A 5,916-nucleotide genomic window follows, 5' to 3' on the forward strand; every position below is an offset into this window, starting at 1 on the left:
CAACCTCAATACTGTTCACATCTTGGGCGAGGACAATTCTTTGTTGGGGGGCCTGCCCTGTGCCTTGTACGATGTTTAGCGCCTCCCTGGCCTATGCTGACCAGATGCCATCAGCCACTTCCCCACCACCATTGTACCACACAAAACGTTTCTCCAGACTTTTGCAAATGTCCCTGGTCAAGAACCACCACATTCAGCTTAAGCTCAGTCTCTTTAGGGGTACATAGACATTTCCTTGTTTTACCTCTTCCCTGCTGTCCTTCCCATCTCCCCAGGAGTGGTCAGAGGCTGTGGGGGATTTGTGTTTAATCTTGGCATTGAAAGAGAAAGCTTTGGGCTACAGTCACTTCTCTGCTGGCATCCACTGTTGACAGTAACTCAAAGCCTGGTCACACCACAGGCTCGCCTCAGGGCAACCGCTCTGCTGGGCTCAGCTTCCTCCCCTGTTGACACAGTTCCGGACTCAACTCTGGCCAGTGGCTGCTGCTGGGCTTGTGAGAGTCAGCTTCTCTCATCACGTGTCCGGCTCCGGCTGCCCACCCTGGAGCTCTCCTGCGGGACCCCCTCTCCCTCCTCTGCAGGTTGGCACTGTAGCCAAGGCCTGGATCACTCAGGGCCGCCTGCATGTGCTACAGGGGCAGGGGGCTCAAAGTAGTGTCTGTGTGAAGCGGGTCTGCCTCACTTTCTTTCTCTCAGCACCTGCTCCGTCTTTCTCATTTTACTATGGCCACGCCCCATTGGCGTGGGGCACCCTGGAAGGCCATTTCCTTCCAGCATTTCAGACAGGATGCTGGGCACCCATCCCCTCCAGTCACGTCTTCCCTCACCTTCCTGGGGCTTGCCATCACCACCCCCTAGGAATTTGGACCCAGAGGTGGCAGCGCCAGGGCCCTTCTACAGAGACACACATCACTCACTCCCTTTCAGTCCCTCTACCCTCCCGTCTCTCCAGCCCCTTCCCGCCAGTGTTCTCTCTTTTCTCTCGTGTTTCATGAAAACTACTTTTGCAATCAGACACTGCACTTTATCATATAAATACTATGTCCTGAGCACTTCATGTTTTTTCCTTTCTGGAGTTCAAGAAAACTTTCTTTTTTCCCTCCTGAAGACTGCCTCCACCATAGGTTTAAATACCTATTTGGGGGATGTCTAGGTGGCTCAGTCAGTTAAGCATCTGCCTTCGGCTCAGGCCATGATCCCAGGAGACTCAGGTCATGATGATCCCAGGGTCCTGGGATCAAGCCCCGTGTCGTACTCCCTGCTCAGCCAGGAGCCTTCTTCTCCCTCTGCCCCTCCCCCTGCTAGTGCTCTGTCTCTGTCTCTCTCAAATAAATAAATAAATAAATAACCTATTGTGGAATTTAATATAGACTTTTAACCCTACTATTTGATTCTTTCTTTTCTTCTTGGCATTTTTGGTGTCTTTTCTTCCCTGGGGCAATAAGCCTCAGCCTTAAGATTCAGCATAAATGATAGAAGGAGAATAAAAATAAGTTATCAAGAAGGAAAGATATAGAATATTATTCCCACTACCTGTGTCTGATTGTTTAACTTTTGCACTTTACTTTGCAAAAGCCTTTTTGCAGGGCTCACTGAACATCTCATTTCTATCAGAGCTTCATCTCCTTGGAGGTAGAAAGTAAAACTACCTGTTGCTGACCTTGAAGGGGAATTAGAGATATGGGGTCACAGGGAGCTAACGACTATTGTCTTCTTCCACACTTTGCAGTGGATCATGCCACAAGCAGTTTGAGTTATCAGAAATCAATTTTAAGAGGTACTACTGGTATAGATCTTTCAGCTTCTGTGGACATAACCAAGAAAAGATTTGAAGGGAGTGTAAAGTGTGTATATATGTGCTTAAAAAGTTATTGGCAATGCCCAGTTCTTTCACTGCCAGTAATAGTCATTCATTTTTTCCCTATAATTCTATTCAGCTTCATTCTGGACTGATTCAAATAGGAAGCCAACATGATGTCTACCAAAAATCATTTTAATCTTCAAGGTCCATAAAACAATATCAGACACTCTTATAACTCACTTTCCTGGAATGAAGGTTATAGTAACTAAAGTGCTTCCAATTTTATTTTTAGAAACTAGTTCATGCATTTTACATTGAATTAAGCCTAGTTTCTTTCTGTGACAGATGGAGAGTTTTTCTGTTTTTTTTTTTATCTCAGCCAGTAGGTGAAGAATGATTTCTGATCTATGTTTTTGCTTTGAAGAGACCATCAACTTTATTAATAAAACAAACGCTGAAACAAATTTTGTTTCCTTGAGAAGCCACAACCTACATAGTCTCTGCTTGATGAACTGAGACAAAATGAATTGTGAGAAATTTTATATTACAAGCCAACATGGGAGCCAAGGGACTGGTCTTGAAGAGTGACAATTACATAATGTCACAAGAGTGACATTACATTCCAGAGTCACAAATCCTTCATGACCCCTGCCTGCAAGGGCTTCTGAATGGAATTTCTAAACACTTGCAGATCCATATGCAACCTTTCAAGATAATCTATACCTCAGCTGGTTCCTAAACCTCAAAATGACAGCCCACAGACAAAAGCATAATTTAGAAAAGAAGCTCCCATAAAAATACACAGATGAAATATAGGTTGAAAATGGTGTATAATTACTGGTACGTTCTTGATCATTACTGGTGTGTTGAGTATACTCTGATTAAAGAGATAATAAATCTTCAAGGAATTAAATAATTCTTAAAAGGCAAAGTGACAGTTAATGATGATTTCTATGTCCCACCAGAAAAAAACTAGAAAGTACATTTATGTGGGAGGTAATTTTTTTAGTTTCTCGAAAGACAGCATAAACACTATCATTTTTGCTTTGAATGTGGAGATTGAATAACAAGTAAATCTTTGGTAAACCCCTGGTAGTCTGGAATTGGCTCAGAAAAAACGGAGAGGAGAATTCAGAAAAGCCACAAGGATGAGAGCCATGGGCTGATAGATTAAAACCCCAAAGCATAACTTAAGAGGTTTCTGTGCAAACCTCCAACCACTTCTGCTAACTGACTGACCCTCAGCATGTTCTACCGATTGATCACCTCTCCCCTGTCTGGTGACTTCTTTTAAAGCTATTATTGTTTTTGGTTTGTATTTCTTGTTTTCCCCAACTTTTTGTTTTGAAAACTTTCACATCTACAGAAGTGTTTAGAGAATAGTAGGATAAACCCTCTTGTATCCTTCACCTGGATTCAGTAATCGTTAACATGTTGCCACATTTGTGATACATTTGTTTGCTCTTTGTATACATCTCTCCCACCCATTTGCAAGTTGCAGTATCTTCTAAGAGCAAGAACATTCTCCCATATTAACCACAACACCATTATCACACCAGGAAATTTAACGTGGTTTTAAAAACACCATGTAATTACACCGAATATACTCACAGTTCCCAAATGGTTTCCAAAACGTCCTTTATAGCACTTTTTTTCTGACCTAGGTCTAGTCAAGAATCATGTCTTTGCATTTCTCCAAAGAAGACATACAAATGGCCAAAAGACACATGAAAAAATGCTCCACATCACTTGCCATTATGGAAATACAAATCAAAACCATAATGAGATACCACCTTATACCAGTTAGAATGGCTAAAATCAACAAGACAGGGGACAACAAATGTTGGCAAGGATGTAGAGAAAGGGGAGCCCCTTACACTGTTGGTGGGAATGCAAGCTGGTACAGCCACTCTGGAAAACAGTATGGAGGTTCCTCAAGACGTTAAAAATAGAGCTACCCTGCAACCCAGCAATTGCACTACTAGGTATTTACCCAAGGACACTGATGTAGTGAAAAGAAGGGGCATATGCACCCAATGTTTATAGCAGCAAGTGTCCACAATAGCCAAACTTTGGAAGGAGCCAAGATGTCCAACAACAGACAAATGGATAAAGAAGATGTGGTATATACATACAATGGAATATTACTCAGCCATCAGAAAGGATGAATACCTACTATTTACATCGACATGGATGGAACTGGAGGGTGTTATGCTAAATGAAATAAGTCAATCAGAGAAAGACAATTATATGGTTTCACTCATATGTGGAATTTAAGAAACAAAACAGATGAACATAGGGGAAGGGAGGGAAAAATAAAATGAGACAAAAACAGAGAAGAGGGCAAACCATAATAGATTCAACTACAGAGAACAAACTGAGGGTTGCTGGAGGGGAGGTGGGTGGGGGGATGGGGTAACTGGGAGATGGACATTAAGGAGGGCGCTTGTTGGGATGAGCACTGGGTGTTATATGTAATGATGAATCACTAAATTCTACTCCTGAAACCAATACTACACTATATGTTAAGTAACTTTAATTTAAAATAAATAAATAAATAAAACCCATAAAGTTTTACTGAAACAGCTACATCCCTTCCTATTGCATATTATTTATGGCTCCTTTCATGCTATAACAGGGTTAGGTAGTTGCAAAAGAAAAGTATGACATGCAAAACCTAAAATACTTATATTATTTTTATATCATAGTATATTATTTATATATAAATATTTGTATTTATATCTGGTCCAGAAAAAGTTTGCTGACAACTTGTTCTAGATTTAAGGAGACAAAAGACATAAGACCACGAAAGATGTGTTTCTTTTTTTTTAATTCAATTAGCCAACAATAGTACATCATTAGTTTTTGATATAATGTTCAATGATTCATTAGTTGCATATAACACCCAGTGCTCATCACATCACATGCCCTCCTTAATGCCCATCACCCAGTTACCCCATACCCCCACCCATCTCCCCTCCAGTAACCCTCAGTTTCTTTCCCATAGCTACGAGTCACTCATGGTTTGTCTCCCTCTCTGATTTCTTCCCATTCAGTTTTCCCTCTCTTCCCCTATGGTCCTCTGCATTGTTTCTTATATTCTTATATTCCACATATGAGTGAAACCATATGATAATTGTCTTTCTCTGATTGACTTATTTCATTTAGCATAATACCCTCCAGTTCCATTCATGTCGATGTAAATGGTAGGTATTCATCCTTTCTGATGCCTGAGTAATATTCCACTGTATGTATATACCACATATTCTTTAACCATTCATCAGTTGATGGACATCTTGGCTCTTTCCACAGTTTGGCTATTGTGGACATTGCTGCTATGAACATTGGGGTGCATGTGCCCCTTCTTTTCACTACATGTTTATCTTTGGGGTAAATACCCAGTAGTGCAATTGCTGGATTATAGGGTAGTTATATTTTTAAGCTTTCGAGGAACCTCCATACTGTTTTCCAGAGTGGCTGTACCAGCTTGCATTCCCACCAACAGTGTAAGATAGTTCCCCTTTCTCTGCATCCTTACCAACATCTGTTGTTTCCTTAGTTGTTAATTTTAGCCATTCTGACAGGTGTGAGGTGGTATCTCATTGTGGTTTTGATTTGTATTTCCCTGATGATGAGTGATGTGCATCTTTTCATGTGTCAGTTGGATGTCTTCTTTAGAAAAAGTGTCTATTCATGTCTTCTGTCCATTTCTTAACTGGATTATGTGTTTTCTGTGTATTGAGTTTGATAAGTTCTTTATGGATTTTGGATACTAACCCTTTATCACATATGTAATTTGCAAATATCTTCTCTCATTCCATCAGTTGCCTTTTAGTTTTGTTGATTGTTTCCTTCGTTGTGCAAAAAGCTTTTTGTCTTGATTAAATCCCAGTAGTTCATTTTTGCTTTTGTTTCCCTTGCCTCTGGAGACCTGTCTAGTAAGAAGTTGCTGTGGCTGAGGTCAAAGAAGTTGCTGCCTGTGTTCTCCTCTAGGATTTTGATGGTTTCCTGTCTCACATTTAGGTCTTTCATCCATTTTGAATTTATTTTTGTGTATGGTGTAAGAAAGTGGTCCAGTTTCATTCTTCTGCATGTTGCTGTCCAGTTTTCCTAAC

Source organism: Zalophus californianus, chromosome 6, assembly GCF_009762305.2.
Source record: "Zalophus californianus isolate mZalCal1 chromosome 6, mZalCal1.pri.v2, whole genome shotgun sequence".
NCBI classification, from domain to species: Eukaryota; Metazoa; Chordata; class Mammalia; order Carnivora; family Otariidae; genus Zalophus; species Zalophus californianus.